The following is a 20416-nucleotide window of genomic DNA, read 5'->3' as shown; positions in this document are numbered from 1 at the left end:
TCCTAGCACTTTGGGAGGCCGAGGCAGGCGGATCACAAGGTCAGGAGATCGAGACCATCCTGGCTAACATGGTGAAACCCCGTCTCTACTAAAAATACAAAAAATTAGCTGGGCGTGGTGGTAGGCGCCTGTAGTCCCAGCTACTTGGGAGGCTAAGGCAGGAGAATGGCATGAACCTGGGAGGCGGAGCTTGCAGTAAGTGGAGATCACGCCACTGCGCTCCATCCTGGGTGACAGAGCAAGACTCCATCTCAAAAAAAAAAAAAAAAAAAAGAAAAGAAAAGAAAACAGCAGCCATTTGGCTCCAGCCTAGTGTAGCCAAACAGGAGTGAGGGCTCAATATTGCCAGATCTTCTGATATTTCAAGAGAAGCTGAAAAATTTGGACTTCAAAAAATATGAAATCTTTCAATTTTTAAATGCTAGCAATTAAAATTTTAAAAGAACACCTCTGTGTGCCAGATCCAGTCCACCAGTTTGAGACCTTGGCTCTAAACTGATTATTTCCAAATTCTCTAAGTCTGTGTAACCCATCTGTGCTGATTTTCCTTCTTATTGCTGGTGCACCAAAAAGAGAGGCTATATCAATACAAATGGCACAAATCAAATCACTTTGACTACTGTATTTTAAAATTTTGTGTTTTGTGAATATTAAAAAACTGCCAAATCAATAATGAAAATGACCATATGTCAGTGATACAAATATCTCCTACATGTGAAATACATGTTTAATTAACAGTATTGTCACTACTACGGTACAAATACTCAAATTTAGCCCAGTTCACGTATGTGTTAAGAATTATGTGTTCAAGCTTGTGTTCCAAATAATTCTGTAAACTAAAAGGCAGCCAAATGGAATAATTCTAAGTTTCTGAATAATAAAATTTATGATAAATACTGTACTAAAAGGGGAAGCACCATCATTTAAAAGAACAAAATAGGCCGGGTGTGGTGGCTCACACCTGTAATCCCAGCACTTTGGGAGGACGAGGCGGGCGGATCCCTTGAGGTCAGGAGTTCAAGATCGGCTTGGCCAACATGGTGAAACCCCGTCTCCACTAAAAATACTAAAATTAGCTAGGCGTTGTCGCACGCATCTATAATCCCAGCTATTGGGAGGCTGAGGCTGAGGCAGGAGAATCGCTTGAACCTGGGAGGCACAGATTGCAGTGAGCCGAGATCACGCCACTGCACTCCAGCTGGGTGACAGAGTGAGACTTCATCTCAAAAATAAATAAATAAATAAATAAACAAGATATCCTCACGTGGAAACAGCAAAGCCCATTTTACTAAACTGTTCAATTATTCCAAACAAACATTTTAAAAATAGAGTGTGAAATGCAGTTTACATTTATTTTCATTTTAGGGCCTTCGGGTCCCAGGGACAGCTGCATCCATGGCAATTACTGAATACTTTATTTGCACATGCTTACATGGAAGTGGCATAAATCATAGGCTCAAAAAGCAGAGTAGAGACGGGGACTTGGAACTGTACCCCTGCATCCATACCTGTCTACTGAATACTGGGCAATGTAATCGAGAAAAGCAAAGCCATTTTCGGTTTCCTCGTCTGCAAAAGGGAAAATAATCTAGGCATGTCCCACCCTTAAAGAATATCAAACCCAAAATGTATTTTTTGTTGTTTTTGTGCTCACCACTACATTCCTGCCCTCGCCCATAGTAGGGCTGAAAGAATGAATGAATAAAAGAAAGGAAGAAAGAACACAAGATGCAATTGTGTAATCTTACATATTTCTGGTACAGGGAAACAGAATTTAACAGATTTGACTGGGCGCAGTGGCTCACGCCTGTAATCCCAGCACTTTGGGAGGCCGAGGCGGGCGGACTGCTTGAGGCCAGGAGTTTGAGACCAGCTTAGCCAACATGATGAAACCCTGTCTCTACTAAAATTACAAAAATTAGCCAGGCATGGTGGTGTAGAGACGCCTGTAATCCCAGGTATTTGGGAGGCTGACGCAGGAGAATTGCTTGAACCTGAGGGATGGAGGTTGCACTGAGCCGGATCGCACCACTGCACTACAGCCTGAGCGACAGAGCAAGACTCCAAAAAATAAAAAATAAATTAAAAAAAAAAAACAGAATTTAACAGATTCTATTCAACTGACACACCTGAGAAACTCGCTGCTCTAAAAAAAAAACCCAAGGACACCAAGTTTTGGTCAACATAAAGATGTCACTGGGGTGTGCTTGATACCATAAAACCACTTGAAATGTGTGCTTGAAAAACTTCGATTTAAATGTTCCATTTTAAGAATACAGCCCTTGTACACATGGTTTCTATCAAAGTTTTCTGCCGATAAAGCTGATCGAATTTGCAGATTGCAATGGAATTACTAGGGGCAAACAATGCATGTGAATAGCCAGGTCTCACCTAGCTGGCATTTCCAGCTGACGAGAGGATGTCTTCATATCTCCTTAAAGAATCTTTATATCTTTCTATCTCCCTTCTTTATATCTCCTTAAAGAATCTAGCCTCTTTTATGTGGGAAAATAAAAATAAGAACTGGGAAAGGGCACAGTGTTTAAATCTCTGCTCTTTCAATAGGGTTCACCCTCAGAGGAGGCTGATAAGAGAGTCACAGCCTCCTACTTGAGCCAAAGCAGATTGTTGGTTTTCTCTATTGGGGTTAGATCTGTAGATTTGTATTTTTTGAAGATGGGTTTCTATCATTTTTTTTTAAGCTTGAAAACAACCATTACAGGTAAAGGCTATGAATGAGAGCTATGGCAGGATTTAGACCCAAAAATGAAGATTCCACCTCCAGCAGCAGAGGGAAGCTGATGAAAGCTTTTATCACTGAGCCTGCTTCAAGCCCCAGGGCCTTGGAAGGACTTACAACTACCACCATAATTAATGAAATGGATAAAATTCAGGTTTAGCATTTCTAAAAGTTTGTCCTATGCTTTTTACTATTTAAGGTTTAATACATTTAGGTATTTGAAGAGATATTTTAAAACCTGGGGGGAATTCTGCAGCAAGTAGACATAACAAAGGCAATTCTTGTCACCTGGTGAGCGTGTACCCTAACTGAAATCTAGGTATCTACACTGACCATGTGGCTGCGTGCAGGGGTGGGCAGGGTGAAGGTGAAGGCAAAAACGCAGCAACCTTTTGAGGGATGAAATGGCACATCCTGACAGGTACAGTGCTGGCAAAGGTTACATCCCCTCTTTTGAGTGCACGGAGACCGGGGCACAAAAAATGAGGAACCATCCCTGTATTGTGCCTGGATGAGCCTTCTCTTAGATGCCTTCCTTTCATTATTTTCAAAGGTCAATGTCCCTCTCTCAAAGAGAAAACTGAGGAACCCTGAGTCATCACAGAGTATAAACAAGTCACTGTGGCTAAATGAAGAGGACAGAGAATGCTTATCCAATATAAGCATTGGAAGGTCTTACTCAACCTGGTTTCCCACAGGTTGTTCTGAACTTGAGGGCATATCAGAAGAAAATCTCCTGGACCCTATTAATGTCACCCAGCAGAAGCACTCTTTGGCCTTCTATCACCAGATTTTGCAGTGCCAGTCCTGTATCCTGGCTCCTTCCACCCACGGAGAAAGATTCCTAATAGCAGATCAGGTCAACCTAACCTCCTGGCTGGCAGCAGAAGTCTCCTCCATCCCATCCCAGTATTTGCTCCATGTAGCTTTCCTGCTCCCTACTGTTCATGCAGCGACATTAGCAGATCTTTATTTTCAAGCAGACCTTCAAATAGTTCTGTTGTGCCTGGCAAATTCCCTTTTCATATGCCCAGGTTGAAAGCAAATGAGATTTTCCCTTGAAAAGACATTCTCCCCGAGAGCTAATATTTAGGGTAAGCAGTGACATTGGTTGGGTCAATTAAAATGAACCTTCTGAAACCTCCTGTACAAATAAGGCCCTTTGTACAATGCTGCCCTTAATACCACAACTTGGAAGGTTGGAGATCAGTGTGAGAATTTGTGGCAATTACTAAAACTTACCTCACGCTGAATGTGTGGCAGATAGGATGTATTCAGCAAGGGCTGGATACGGTTGAGAACAACTTCCAAGGCGCCTAAGTTAGGAGAAAAAATGAGAATCAAGAGGCAAAGTTACCTTTTAGAAACAAAGTTCTGAATTCTAAAAAAATAAAAGTCAACTTTCTTTGAAATGGCTCATGGTAACACATTCTACTTTGTATTGACAACCCTTAGAGTTAAAGGAAAACTGCCAAGATGTTCTGCATATTTCTCCAAATGTCTGTTTATCATATAACATGAGCACTGGCAGTGGATCTGGCTCCCTCATTATCAAGCTGTATTAGCTCAAACACTCAGCATTGTTAGGGGAGTGAGCTCATGGCCTATTTCAGTTTTAAATTAACATTTGGCAATCACCCGGGTAATCAAAACAAATGACTCAGTCGTTTAGAATAGATTTATTAGTTGAGCCTTTTTTTTCCTCTCTCTCTCTCTCTTTTAACATCTTTAGAATATTTTGCCACAGGAGGGCTCTGATCCAGCCAGAATGTAGAGCACAAGTCACCAGAGGAATATTTAGAGGGGTTGCCATGGAGACGAGGTGCCCTGTGACCGCTGAAGTTATCTCCAATCAACAGCGGGATTAGGATGCAGACTAGCGGGCAGGCTCATCCCAGGGCCAGGGTTCTGCAGCACTAGGCAACAGGGGTGCCCTGTGCCTTTCCCATCCCTGACACAAATATGGCCCGCTACGACACGCTGCCCTCCCCAAGCTTGTGCAACCTCCCCACAGGCCCAATCACATCACTACCTTCCGCCCCCAACCCCACGATTTTTATTCAGAAAGGACTGGCTGGGGCAAAGGAGAAAGGGAGTGTGATCATTATATTATGCCAAAAGTGTGAAATCCTAGAATTCATACCAAATGCCGCTTTTAGATCAACTATGAAAATGTATATGAGCGAATGAAATCTGAGGAAAACACAGTGCCCTGGGCGGGGGACCAGGTCTGTTTTTTCACTGCTCTATCCCCACACCCAGGTCAGTGCCTGGAAGACAGGAAGCTCTCAAGAAGTATCGATGGAAACAGGGCAAAAATAAACCCAGGATTACAACCAGGTGTGTAACCACCCCTCCCACCCCACCCTCCAACCACTTCCAGGCTGATCTTCACACAGGCAGTGGTTATAGATGGAAAAATCGTTAATGTGCTGGTAAATAAACAGCTGAGACAGTTGGTTCACTAGGCTAAAGGGTTCATCTGTTTAGAGATCCTGACGATGATTGTCAGGATCAGCGTCAGGAAGACAGGGCTGAAGACAGTGCTTCCCAACTCAAAATGGATAAATCTGCTGACTATAGGGACAGAGTTCTTGTCTGTCAGGCCAAAAGCCTGGAGGAAGGCAAATGTTGTGCTCATGGTTAAGCACTAACATTTGAAAGCAAATGTTTTAAAGTGACTTAATTCAAAGGAACACTTTCTAGTTTTCCTCCCACCTGTACTTAAGTAGAGACAATATTTCCATATTCTATCATATGAATCTGGATTGTTTCATGTTAGCTTTTGTTTGTCCTGAAAAATGTTAAGTATCTTGGTGGCAGGAACAAAAATCATTATTTCATTTCTATCTCCCGGTACTTAGCATGGTATGTTTACACAAAAGGTTTTACTCCATCTCATCTCCCATCACTACACTCCACTCATATAGAACTCACTGTTTCTAGAAGATTCCACATCCTCTCATGCAGCTGCAGAAGGAATGCAGCATGGCACAGCTATTCCCAGCAGGGGCACCAGAGTCAGACTGCCTGAGCTCAAATACTGGCTCTGCCTCATATTACCTGTCCAGCCTCTATGAGCATCATAATGGCCACCTACCTCACAGAGGTACGGAGGTACATCCATGTAAAGCATTTAGCAGTGCCGCCCCCAGACAAGCTACCCATTGAATGTTAAATACATACTTATTGCTGTTATCATAGCAGGCAAAGAGTCAAACTGTAACCAAACATGGACAATGATTTCACATGCCACCACAAACGCTTGACACCAAACATACCTCTCTTTTGATTTAATCCAACTGAAGCTTCAAACCTGAATCTGTCACACACTAGCCTCATCATATTTCATCTTACTCACCCTTCTGGAATTGATTTCTCCTAGAGATGGGTACAATTCATACTGATTCTACTTGATGGAATCTGGTTCTCTTTTTCAAGAACCAGAAACATTTCCTTCCTAAGATTCCCACCTTGCCAATGCCTTCCCTGTCATCTCTCTGTCTGTTCCTCACCTCTGCACATTCCAGCTGGGAAGGGTTACAGGTGGGGAAGGGACAGGGAAAGTGTCTTCCAGTAACCAGATTGGAACCCTGGCTATTCTTTGCAGAAAACATTGTCGTATTCTGTCATATGAATCTGGATTGGTTCATGTTAGGTTTTGTTAGTCCTGTAAGATGTTAGTTAAGTATCTTGGTGGCAGGGACAAAAAAAAAAATCTCTCATTTTGGCTGGGTGTGGTGGCTCCCACCTGTAATCCCAGCACTTTGGGAGGCTGAGGTGGGTGGATCACGAGGTCAGGACATCAAGACCATCCTGGCCAACATGGTGAAACCCTGTATCTACGTAAAAAATACAAAACTTAGCCAGGCATGGAGGCGTGCACCTGTAGTCCCAGGTACTCAGGAGGCTGAGGCATAGGTTGCGGTGAGCCGAGACCACGCCACTGCACCCCAGCCTGAGTGACAGAGCAAGACTCCATCTCAAAAACAAACAAAAAGTCTCTCATTTTCACTTCTATCTCCCAGTACTTAGCATGGTATGTTTACACAAAAGGCTTTACTCCATCTCATCTCCCATCACCACACTCCACTCATATAGAACTCTCTGTTTCTAGAAGATTCCACACCCTTTTATGCAGCTGCGGAAGGAATGCAGCATGGCACAGCTGTTCACAGCAGGGGCACCAGAGTCAGACTGCCTGAGCTCAAATACTGGCTCCGCCTCATATTACCTGTCCAGCCTCTACCAGCATCATAATGGCCACCTACCTCATAGAGGTACGGAGGTACCTCCATGTAAAGCATTTAGCAGTGCCTCCCTCACACAAGGTACCCATTGAATATTAAATACATACTTATTACTGTTATCATAGCAGGCAAAGAGTCAAACTGTTATCAAACGTGGACAATGATTTCACATGCTGCCACAAACACTTGACACCAAATATACCTCTTTCGATTCAATCTAACTGAAGCTTCAAACCTGAATCTGTCACACACTAGCCTCATCATATTTCATCTTACTCACCCTTCTGGAATTGATTTCTCCTAGAGATGGGTACAATTCATACCGATTCTACTTGAGGGAATCTGGTTCTCTTTTTCAAGAACCAGAATCACTTCCTTCCTAAGATTCCCACCTTGCCAATGGCTTCCCTGCCATCTCTCTCTCTGTTCCTCACCTCTGCACATTCCAGCTGGGAAGGGTTACAGGTGGGGAAGGGACAGGGAAAGTGTCTTCTAGTAACCAGACTGGGACCCTGGCTATTCTTTCCAGAAGACATTGTCATATTCTATCATATGAATCTGGATTGGTTCATGTTAGGTTTTGTTAGTCCTGTAAGATGTTAAGTATCTTGGTGGCAGGGACAAAAAAAAAATCTCTTATTTTGGCTGGCTGTGGTGGCTCGCACCTGTAATCCCAGCACTTTGGGAGGCTGAGATGGGTGGATCACGAGGTCAGGAGATCAAGACCATCCTGGCCAACATGGTGAAACCCCTTCTCTACTGAAAAAACACAAAAATTAGCCTGGCATGGTGGTGTGCACCTGTAGTCCCAGGTACTCTGGAGGCTGAGGCAGGAGAATTGCTTGAACCTGGGAGGTAGAGGTTGCGGTGAGCCGAGATCGTGCCACTGCACTCCAGCCTGATCGACAAAGCAAGACTCCATCTCAAAAACAAACAAAAAGTATCTCATTTCATTTCTATCTCCCAGTACTTAGCATGGTACGTTTACACAAAAGACTTTACTCCATCTCATCGTCCACCACCACACTCCACTCCTATAGAACTCACTGTTTCTAGAAGATTCCACACCCTTTCATGCAGCTGTGGAAGGAATGCAGCATGGCACAGCTGTTCACAGCAGGGGCACCAGAGTCAGACTGCCTGAGCTCAAATACTGGCTCTGCCTCACATTACCTGTCCAGCCTCTATGAGCATCATAATGGTCACCTACCTCATAGAGGTAAGGAGGTACCTCCATGTAAAGCATTTAGCAGTGCCTGCCCCACACAAGGTACTCATTGAATGTTAAATACATACTTATTACTGTCATTATAGCAGGCAGAGAGTCAAACTGTTATCAAACGTGGACAATGATTTCACATGCTGCCACAAACGCTTGACAGCAAATACACCTCTCTTTCCATTCAATCCAACTGAAGCTTCAAACCTGAATCTCTCACATACTAGCCTTATCATATTTCATCTTACTCACCCTTCTGGAATTGATTTTTCCTAGAGATGGGTACAATTCATACCAATTCTACTTGAGGGAATCTGGTTCTCTTTTTCAAGAACCAGAATCACTTCCTTCCTAAGATTCCCACCTTGCCAATGGCTTCCCTGTCATCTCTCTGTGTGTTCCTCACCTCTACACGTTCCAGCTGGGAAGGGTTACAGGTGGGGAAGGGACAGGGAAAGTGTCTTCTGTAACCAGATTGGGATCCTGGCTATTCTTTGCAGAAAACATTGTCGTATTCTATCATATGAATCTGGATTGGTTCATGTTAGGTTTTCTTAGTCCTGTAAGATGTTAAGTATCGTGGTGGCAGGGACAAAAAAAAAATCTCTCATTTTGGCTGGGTGTGGTGGCTCACACCTGTAATCCCAGCACTTTGGGAGGCTGAGGTGGGTGGATCACAAGGTCAGGAGATCAAGACAATCCTGGCCAACATGGTGAAACCCCTTCTCTACTGAAAAAATACAAAAATTAGCCAGGCATGGTGGCGTGCACCTGTAGTCCCAGGTACTCAGGAGGCTGAGACAGGAGAATTCCTTGAACCTGGGAGGCAGAGGTTGCCGTAAGCCGAGATCGTGCCACTGCACACCAGCCTGAGCAACAAAGCAAGACTCCATCTCAAAAAAAAAAAAAAAAAAAGTCTCCCATTTTCACTTCTATCTCCCAGTACTTAGCACGGTACGTTTACACAAAAGGCTTTACTCCATCTCATCTCCCATCACCACACTCCACTCATAGAACTCACTGTTTCTAGAAGATTCCACACCCTTTTATGCAGCTGCGGAAGGAATGCAGCATGGCACAGCTGTTCACAGCAGGGGCACCAGAGTCAGACTGCCTGAGCTCAAATACTGGCTCCGCCTCATATTACCTGTCCAGCCTCTACCAGCATCATAATGGCCACCTACCTCATAGAGGTAAGGAGGTACGTCCATGTAAAGCATTTAGCAGTGCCTGCCCCACACAAGGTACCCATTGAATATTAAATACATACTTATTACTGTTATCATAGCAGGCAAAGAGTCAAACTGTTATCAAACATGGACAATGATTTCACATGCCACCACAAACGCTTGACACCAAATATACCTCTCTTTCCATTCAATCCAACTGAAGCTTCAAACCTGAATCTGTCACACACTAGCCTCATCATATTTCATCTTACTCACCCTTCTGGAATTGATTTCTCCTAGAGATGGGTACAATTCATACCGATTCTACTTGATGGAATTTGGTTCTCTTTTTCAAGAACCAGAATCACTTCCTTCCTAAGATTCCCACCTTGCCAATGGCTTCCCTGTCATCTCTCTGTCTGTTCCTCACCTCTGCACATTCCAGCTGGGAAGGGTTACAGGTGGGGAAGGGACAGGGAAAGTGTCTTCTAGTAACCAGACTGGGACCCTGGCTATTCTTTGCAGAAAACATTGTCGTATTCTGTCATATGAATCTGGATTGGTTCATGTTAGGTTTTGTTAGTCCTGTAAGATGTTAGTTAAGTATTTTGGTGGCAGGGACAAAAATTCTCTCATTTTGGCTGGGTGTGGTGGCTCACACCTGTAATCTCAGCACTTTGGGAGGCTGAGATAGGTGGATCACAAGGTCAGGACATCAAGACCATCCTGGCCAACATGGTGACACCCCGTCTCTACTGAAAAAATACAAAAATTAGCCGGGCACGGAGGCGTGCGCCTGTAGTCCCAGGTACTCAGGAGGCTGAGGCAGGAGAATTCCTTGAGCCTGGAAGGCGGAAGCTGTGGTGCATGGAGATTGTGCCACTGCACTCCAGCCTGAGTGACAGAGCAAGACTCCATCCCAAAAAAAAAAAAAAAAAAAAAGTATCTCATTTCATTTCTATCTCCCAGTACTTAGCATGGTATGTTTACACAAAAGGCTTTACTCCATCTCATCTCCCATCACCACACTCCACTCATAGAGAACTCACTGTTTCTAGAAGATTCCACACCTTTTCCTGCAGTTGGAGGAGGAATGCAGCATGGCACAGCTGTTCACAGCAGGGGCACCAGAGTCAGACTGCCTGAGCTCAAATACTGGCTCCGCCTCATATTACCTGTCCAGCCTCTACCAGCATCATAATGGCCACCTACCTCATAGAGGTAAGGAGGTACGTCCATGTAAAGCATTTAGCAGTGCCTCCCCCACACAAGGTACCCATTGAATATTAAATACATACTTATTACTGTTATTATAGCAGGCAAGGAGTCAAACTGCTATCAAACGTGGACAATGATTTCACATGCTGCCACAAACGCTTGACACCAAATAGACCTCTCTTTCGATTTAATCCAGCTGAAGCTTCAAACTTGAATCTGTCACACACTAGCCTTATCTATCATATTTCATCTTACTCACCCTTCTGGAATTGATTTTTCCTAGAGATGGGTACAATTCATACTGATTCTACTTGATGGAATCTGGTTCTCTTTTTCAAGAACCAGAATCACTTCCTTCCTAAGATTCCCACCTTTCCAATGGCTTCCCTGCCATCTCTCTGTCTGCTCCTCACCTCTACACGTTCCAGCTTGGAAGGGCTAGAGGTGGGGAAGGGACAGGGAAAGTGTCGTCTAGTAACCAGACCAAACCCTGGCTATCCTTTCCAGAAAGTCCTTGCATTTCATGCTCTCTGACACCCTCGAGAGGGCAGAAGAAAGAAAGGCCCAAAGGCTGAGGAGGCAAAGCTCTCACATGGGATCCAACTCAGGCCCATGCTGGAGCAGTCTTCCTTCCATAGTTCATGGTTTCACCACCCAGAATTAGTCCACAAAGAAGGAGAAATATTGGCAGTCAGATCTGAACTGCCTTTGTATCTCCATTTCACTTTATCGTCTGTACTAGCATGTCCCACTTAACATTAGGTGGGGTCGTGAGGCTGAAGACACTTGTGCTGGGTATATTTGTGTGTGCTTTTCAATCTGCAGCGTGTAACTGTGTCTCTGACCAGAACATCATGTAAATTATGTTGACAATATTGTGCAAGGTAAAGAAAAAAAACAAAACAGCACCCAAACACACTGGGTAAGATGACAGCAAAATAATCCAAAATAAAGCTCAAACACTTTAGGGTTAGTCATGCTTTCAAAGAGATCATGATAATCGTATCCCACCGTGACAGAATTAATAAGTGAAAATAGACAAACCTCTTATATTATTCCAGAAGAAGCCAAGTGTTACTTTTTAGTGACATTTAACACATACAATCACTCTCCTTCAGGTTTAGCAAAAGTATTGTGGTCATGGACACTGCGGACCCTTATCACTACTGACAACCAAGCTTCAGTGATCCCCACATCACCAATCAATTGGATGAATTACGTGGAAAAGAAAATCTAGTGACAACAGCTGTTTGAATGAACTAAAAGAAGAGTCGAATCAATCAAAAGAGACGATCCCCCACAGACTCATTGTCTCCTCTCAATTCTTTGAATGTGATTGTCATGGTAACGACTCCTTAATCACGTCCTTCAGAATATTCTCTCCTACCCAAGAAATCAAAGAACAGTGAATTCCAAACATCTTCTTAATTAGGTACACTTGTGATGGTACTGGGCGGCACAGACTTCTCATTTACCTCACTTTTATTCAAATACTTATGCTACCATAAAGGTCAGAAACAGTGGCATGTGCACCATTAAAAACACATTTTAAATGTTTGCCATAAAAGGCAATAATAAATACAACTGAGATAGCCACTGGCTCATTTTCTTTAACAAAAGAACTGGTAAACTGGCTCTCATTCGGCAAAATACTTTATTGAAAATAAGCAGTACAGATTAAATATGCCTCATTTTTAATAATTCCAACACAATCAAGATCCACAACATAATCAAATCTTTAACAGTATATTCATGTAATAAACAAGCAAAAACTAGAAGGATATTACCAGTTATAGAAATACAATAAAGTCCAGTTTTGTGTCCTTATATTTAGTATAGAGTATTATCTGGTGATATATTCTATACTCTGTCTGGAAGATCATTTGCTCTACATATTTCTATATTTATTTTATATGACATAATCATAATATTCCTCACAATTTGGAAAGACAGGAATTATCCTTATCCAGTTTGGGAAAAGATGGGTTATATTTTTAAAAGTTATCTACTAGATATAATAAAAATTTCAAGTTGTGATTAGTCCAGATTTTTCTGCAGATTTTTGCACTTCCTTCAAAAACTAAAGTGCACACATTTACCAAAGTTGGAGTAGTGAGTCATTTTTAACTCTGCATAGGAATATATGCAACCCTTTAAAATACTGAGTCTGCTTTCATAGATTTTCAAATTAGTAAATAAAAAGTGTCTTTCCTTCCAGATGTGGCATGACTAGAAACAAACAAAAGGCCCCACCATGCCCTAAATAGATATCAAGGAGCTCTTTCTGTGAGCCATTTCTGGATGCAAATTTAAATAATTTTTGGTCATAAAGGAAGAATAAGTATATTGGGGAAAAACACAAAGGGACAAATATATATATATTTTTAACTGGAATATTAAAGCCTTAAGAATACTTATGAATAAAAAGGCCATCAAAAATAGAATAGAGGCAAGCAGCAGTGGTGCATGCCTGGAATCCCAGCACTTCGGGAGGTCGAGACCAGCCTGGCCAACATGGTGAAGCCCCATCTCTAGTAAAAATACAAAAATGAGCCAGACATAGTGGTGCGCACCTGTTAATTCCAGCTACTTGGGAGGCCGAGACATGAGAATCACTTGAACCCAGGAGGCAGAGGTTGCAGTGAGCTGGGATTGCACCACTGCACTACAGCCTGGGTAACAGAGCAAGACTGGGTCTCAAAAGAAAAAAAAAAAAATAGAGGCAACTACAGTTATCAAGCACAAAGAACAAATTGGAACAAAGCAGAAACACAAGTCAAATGACAAAATCTAGCAAGAAAAATGGAGCAGCAAATATTTGCTAAAGTCAAAGTAAAACCTTGAAATTCTTGTCCTTTGCCCTAATGTTCAATGGTATTTTTGTTTTGTTTTAAAAATGTGAAGACTGATGTCCTCTCAATGACTATTACAGCAGCTCCCAAATAAAACAAATGATAAAATAAAAACTTACTTAATTGACTGATAGGCTTGAATTACTCATTGCCAAGTTGACAACTTTCCCACAACTCCAAGCATTCTTTCCTTTAAAGAAAAACAACATTTTTTCCCTCTGACATGATGACCATGAGTAGCTTTTGAGGTGACTATAATTCTGTATAGAATAACTTGCTGTGGATCACCTCCGCATTATAACTCCTAAATCAAAGCAACAAAAAACAAAGAATTGTACAGATCCATACATGACAATTTTGCCAGATGCATTTAGAGAGCACTGGCCCTCCCATAAGTCTGAGAGGAACTCCTGAACCAAAGACATTCTAACACTGCTGTCACCCCAGCGACCATCACCAAACCCTGCCCATTTTTCCTGCAAAAGAGCCTTCATACATTTTCTTCCTTATAATTTCATTTCTATGGTCCTAATTGGGCCCATTATCACTTCACACCAGACTATTTCATCAGTTTCTTAACTATTGGTATGCCCTCTTCTTCATATAGCTAGCGTCAGAATCATCTCTCAAATGTTCCACCTCGAATGTATCACTCCCATTGCCAAAAACCTTTCTCCATTGTAATCTAAAGGCCAAGTTTCTTAGAGTGAAATTCAAGCCTCTGGCTTTGGCTGACTCCCTGCATCTGAGGTTCATTGCCGCTACAGAATGACAGAAGTCTTGGCTCATGCCACTTTCCCCTACGCCAGTGATTCTCAAACTTGGCTGCACCTGGGGAGCCAAAGTAACTAGTGATGCCTGGGTGCCTGCTACGGTTTTTAATGTGTCCAAGATTCAGGTGTTGAATCTTAATGGCCAATGTGATGGTATTGACAGGTGGGGCCTTTAAGAGGTGGGGTGATTAAACTGCGAGGGCTCCTACCTCGTGGATGGGATTAAAGCTTAAAGAGAGCCTTTGACTCTCTTGCCCTTCTGCCTTCCGCCACATGAGGGCAGGGCGTTCCTCCCCTCTGGAGGCTGGAGCAGTAAAGTGTCATCTTGGAAGCAGAGAATAGCCCTTACCAATCGAACCTGTTTGCACCTTGACCTTGGACTTTCCAGTCTCCAGAACCGTGAGAAATAGATTTCTGTTCTTTATAAGGTACCCAGTCTCAGATATTCTATTATAGCAGCACAAAATCAGTGCCCCACCCCCAACAAAGTTCCCCTAGATGAATCTATTGTATGGCAGAAGCTGAGAATCACTGCCCCAAATTCCTATAGCTTGTAATTGTCAGACTTTATTGTGCCTCAAAAATCTCCTGAGAGAGGACTTTGTTAGGACACAGATGGCTGGGCCCCATCCCCAGTGTTTCTGATTCCCTAGATCTGGAGTGGGGCCCATGAAAGTTGCATTTCTTTTTTTTTTTTTTTTTTTTTTTTTTGTTGAGACGGAGTCTCACTCTGTCGCCCGGGCTGGAGTGCAGTGGCTGGATCTCAGCTCACTGCAAGCTCCGCCTCCCGGGTTTACGCCATTCTCCTGCCTCAGCCTCCCGTGTAGCTGGGACTACAGGCGCCCGCCACCTCGCCCGGCTAATTTTTTGTATTTTTAGTAGAGACGGGGTTTCACCGTGTTAGCCAGGATGGTCTCGATCTCCTGACCTCGTGATCCGCCCGTCTCGGCCTCCCAAAGTGCTAGGATTACAGGCTTGAGCCACCGCGCCCGGCGAAAGTTGCATTTCTAACAAGCTCCCAGGTGATAGCTCACTGCAGCCTCCTGGGCTCATGTGATCCTCCACCCTCAGCCTCCTGAATAACAGGGACTACAAACACACATCACCTTACCAGGCTAATTTTTTGTATTTTTTGTAGAGACAGAGTCTCACCACGTTGCCCAGGCTGGTCTGGAACTCCTGGGCTCAAGCTTCCGTTTTCCAGAATCTCTTCCACATTTATGAATCAATCCACAGAATATCTTAGAGATGATCTCGTTCATTTGCCTTTTTATAAACTGAGACCCAGAGTGGGGAGATGATTTGCCCAAGGGTTCCAATGCTTAGTGGCAGAACTTGGGCTAGGATTCAAAACTCCTGACTCCCTCTCCACACCCTACACAGTTCAAAACTCTTTCCACCACATCCTTCATGTGTCTTTAACAGTTTCTCCAATTAGAATGGGTGTTCTTTGCTTGAAGAGATCGCTAGTATTTTGAGAAAAGGTCTCTCTCTGTCGCCCAGGCTGGAGGGGAGTGGCACAATCTCAGCTAACTGCCACCTCCATCTCCTAGGTTCAAGTGATCCTCCTGCCTCAGCCTCCCAAGTAGCTGGGACCACAGGCAGATGCCACCATGCCCAGCTAATTTTTGTATTTTTAGTAGAGATGGGGTTTCACCATATTGTCCAGGCTGGTCTCAAAGTCCTGACCTCAAGTGATCCACCCGCCTCGGCCTCCCAAAGTGCTAGGATTACAGGCGTGAGCCACCACGCCCGGCCTTGAAGAGATCACTGTTGTTTTAAGGCTCCCCACAGCATCTAGCAAACCTAGCCAAGTGCCTTCTCCTTAGAGTAAGCGCTCGATAAATATTTTTTATTTCATCTTACTAAGTACTCAGCCCCATACTTTTCCTAAATTGTCATTGGCACTCCATGAACTGTTTCCTTACACCTCAGCAACTGGGCAGCTCTGCTCCCATCAACTAGCCCTGGAGCAAATCCTTCACATCAGCATGCATGCTGCCATTAACTGCTATGGGGATAATCATAAATACATAAGGAAAATTTAGGGGGGTTTTAAAGTCGCAGGAATGATAATTAAGTGTGTAAGGTGACAAAATTCAACTTTCAAATTGTATGTCAGAAAACATTTACGAAATACCCTAAGTCTCATTTAATACCGAACAAACCACTGCAGCAGTAACAATCTGGCAGTCCAAGAATTATAAAGTATGTTGCTCCGGTACTTTGAATACTTCAGCCAATTATTTTCATGCTGAGAACCTCCTGGTTCCTTAACAGAAAATTCAAAGGTAGCTGGATTAAGGGTAAAGAGAAAACAGAGGGAGGGGAAGATGAAGAGGAGCCAATAGGTGGCAAGCAGCAGGTGGGTGAGCAGCAAGGGGGCAAAAGGATGCTGTCACATGCCTGTCCCACAAGCCACTGCCACTACACCTCCTCAGTCCTTCCAGATACTTACAGTAGTTAGGGAGCATGACTATGCTAGGCCTAATGACTAACCCAGCCTGTCTATACCTGGGAAACAAACATATTATGATTGGGTTAGATGGTGACTTTTGCCATTTTTCCAATCAACAGGAATTGCAGTAAAGTCATGTCAGCTGCAGGATTTGGTATCGATTGTGAAGCTGACTGAAAGAAATCCAGTGGCAGTGCCACCATTTGGCTCACTACTGGCATCAAGTGACCAGTTAGCCTGGCCACTGAACTGGAATCCCAGCTTCCATCATGAAATGGGACTTGAGGAAGAAGTTATTTTTATCCTCTTTCTCCCCTTCCTCATCAAAATCTGCTTCTAACAGGTGGTACCGCATATATAGTCAATTCAGGCAACCAATGAAATTAAGAAAAATAAAACTTTGTCTAACAATAGATGTAACAAAGAGTATACCTGATAGATCTGTACACAAAGAATTATTTCCAATATACAAAATAAAGTTTAATAAGCTAAACAAGCCAGGAGTTTGAGACCAGCCTGAACAATATAGCGAGACCCTGCCTCTACAAAACTAAAACATTAGATAGGTGTGGTGATGCACACCTGTAGTCCCAGCTACGCAGGAGGCTGAGGCAGAGGGATTACTTGTGCCCAGGAGGTCAAGGCTGCAGTGAGCCACGATCGTCACTGTGCTCCAGCCTGTGTAACAGAGCAAGACAGAGTTTCAAAAAAAAAAAAAAAACTAAACAGAGGAACTCTATAACCAACTCTTCCCTTTATTGGTATCTTTCAGCTAATCACACGAACTATGAGATTTTTCACCCCAGGTCTTATCACAGACCTGACAGACAACCACTTCTTTAAGATACACAGTGCTTGAGTTATGGCTCCCATTTGCCTTCTAATCCTTAATGGCTTCTCAGTCCTTTTTCTTTCCCTTTGCAGTTGCAATGCCCCTCTCAGACCTGATCCTCCCCTCAGCCCCACTACCACTTACCACAGAATGTTCTGTTCTCACAGCCAACTCAGGAAAGCAATGCGTACTTGTAATTGCCCATCATAGTTACCCAGGTCCAATATAAAGAAACTATTTACATTAATGACTATAAAAACTGAATGTTTTCACACACGTTTACTGTAGAGCTGGCCATATTGAGTAAGTGCATGGAAGTTCGGGCATTGGGTCTACGCTCCTACAAGCCATGCAATAACAGCCTTTGGCCCAAAGCAATTGAACTCTGACCTGGATATTGGCTTGGAGTTGGCATAAGCTCACCAACTGTCCCTGTTGCTAATGATACCACAAATGCAAGGGTCAAAAAGGGCCCACTGGGTTGTAGGGCAGGGGATTTGCAAAATCTGGGACTCCACTGCAAAGATGGCATGATGTTTCAAGGGTGGCATGTGAAGTCCCAACCCAGTGCTCCCACTGACCTATCTACTGACTATTGTGCAACTAGACATAGCATTGGAGGTACTGGGCAGCTCTCCTGGAACCTCATACTTCCCCTTTTCAGGGGCTCATGCCACAGGTTACATCACTCAACAAGAAACACACCTCTTATTTCACTCATTCTGAAAAACAAACACTGGAATTTATTTATTTATTTATTTATTTAAAACAGGGTCTCACTCTGTCTCCCAGGCTGGAGTGCAGTGGCGCGATCTCGGTTCACTGCAACCTCTGCCTACCGGGTTTAAGTGATTCTCCCACCTCAACCACCCGAATAGCTGGGAATACAGGCACATGCCACCACACCCGGCTAATTTTTGTATTTTTAGTAGAGACGGGATTTCATCATGTTGGCCAGGCTGGTCTCAAACTCCTGGCCTTCAGTGATTCACCCACCTCGGCCTCCCAGATTGCTGGGATTACAGGCATGAGCCTTTTAATTAGTAGACTATTTTTTGAGCAGTTTTAGGTTTACAGAAAAACTAAGTAGGAAGTACTGAGTTTCTGTATGCCTCCTTAGCATCCATCTCCCAGTTTCCCCTATTATTAAAATCTTGTATTGATGTGGTACATTTGTCCCAATTGATAGGCCAACGTTAATACATTATAATGAACTAAAGTGTAGGGTTTACATTAGGGTTCATTCATTACGTTGTGCATTTTATGGGTTTTGACAAATGTTGAAGGGGTTCTTTATTATCTTTATGGCCCATTCTGAAAAACAATAAATCACCTTATCTCAGGACAATTTTAATTGCTTTACAGTTATCAAAGGAAGTTTCCTAGGAATATTATAATGTAAACTATTCACTTATTTTTAATGATTCATGGTTTCAAAGACGGTCCATAACACAGCCCAGCAAGTATATTCAACTTTGATTATCCAAAAACCATCCTTTCACAACTCTCCAATCTCCAGTACAGCTCAAAACTGGAAAGGTGTGTGAAGAAGTGTTGGATCACAGGAGAAACAGCCTCCAAGATGCTATCTGACACTTTGGAATTAGTCTGCTGCCCTCTCAGTCTGGAGATGTTTATAAAAATGGCTTTCTTGTGAGAAAGCAGAGCAGTGCAAGAGAAGTGGCATCAGGATATGGGAAAGACACGGAGGAGGAAAATCAGGGAAGGAAAAAAAAAATAGGGCAAAAACAGTAGAAATCTAGAGTGGCAAGAGGAGACTAGACGCATGCCAAAATAACAGCAACAGAACAGAGAGCCAGCGAGATAGTTTTTGACACTTGGATTTTTCTAGAAGTTGACAAACGAAGGGGCAAACTGCATCTCAATGCTGTAGCCTTTAAATTGCCCAATAATTATTAGTTCAATTAAATATATCAATGAGAATAATAACAGCATATGAAAAGCTTGCTTTTCACCTAAGTTTATAAAGATAGTACACCTTCCATGCACAAAAAATTCCCTCTGAAGCCTTCAAATATTTTGGAATCCTCAAGGGATAGGGTTATTAATACATAGTAATTTTATACAGAAACATATATACACACACTAGCTGGAGGGATGGATGGATGGATGATTAGATAGGTAGACAGAGAGACAGATAGATACATATAAAATCTTTATTCTCAGTCTTCATTTGTACTTTACATATAAGTACGAAGCAAAATTCAAATTTTATTTTTCCGGGTCTTGAGGGATTTGACATCTCACTGTAACTACTTGAGAAGAACAAACACTGCTTTTCTGTCTATTAGAATTGTTTTTCTCTTGGCTGTAATTTCTCTTCAATTCAAGCACATAGTGAAACTATTTACTAAATAGCTTATTTGCAGAGGATCAGGGAAAGATTCTAGGAAATCAATACCTAGAATTTCTCTGTAATATTATTTTAAACATAGAGAACACAATTGCATTTTGGACGTAAATATAGGCTTTTTATAGAGGAAGGTCCACAAACTTTCAAATCTGAGTTTTGGAAGTGGCTCTCACACAGAAGCATAACAGGGGATGTCTGGGAAAAGGGGCAGGGGGAAGAATGTTACTGGAAAAGCAGCAAGGGTAAACTTGTGGAGGTGATAAAAACATTCTACATCCTGATTGGGGCAGTGGTTTCATGGGTATATACATCTGTCTCAACTCATCAAATTGGAGGCTTTAATTGGACGCCGGTTTTTGTACCTAAATCATGCTCCGTAAAGTTGATATTTTAAAAGTGACTTTAACAAAGGCCATCTGCTATAAGATGCAAGTATAAACTTTCACCTCCTCCTATTAGTTTGGCTGCTTGGTTTCTTTCTTTAGTGTGATTACCTGTGCTTAGTGCATTGGAAAATTCCTTCCTTAAAGA

At 42.8% G+C, this 20416-nt stretch overlaps 1 protein-coding gene across 10 annotated transcripts in view; it reads right to left on the bottom strand.

Moving 5' to 3' along the window:
* FHL1 (four and a half LIM domains 1) overlaps positions 1-20416 on the bottom strand; it is a 71170-nt gene that overhangs the window by 37730 nt on the left and 13024 nt on the right. For 8 of the 10 annotated variants that reach the window (XM_065538120.1, XM_065538124.1, XM_015443898.3 and 5 more), the window contains exon 2: positions 3983-4056. The exons of the other annotated variants lie outside the window; for them this stretch is intronic. The gene's annotated coding sequence lies outside the window, so the exon portion shown is untranslated. The remainder of the gene's footprint in view (positions 1-3982; positions 4057-20416) is intronic. 10 annotated transcript variants of the gene reach the window in all.

This window comes from Macaca fascicularis, chromosome X (assembly GCF_037993035.2).
Source record: "Macaca fascicularis isolate 582-1 chromosome X, T2T-MFA8v1.1".
In the NCBI taxonomy this organism is placed as follows: domain Eukaryota; kingdom Metazoa; phylum Chordata; class Mammalia; order Primates; family Cercopithecidae; genus Macaca; species Macaca fascicularis.
This window is presented reverse-complemented; position numbering and strand designations above follow the sequence as displayed.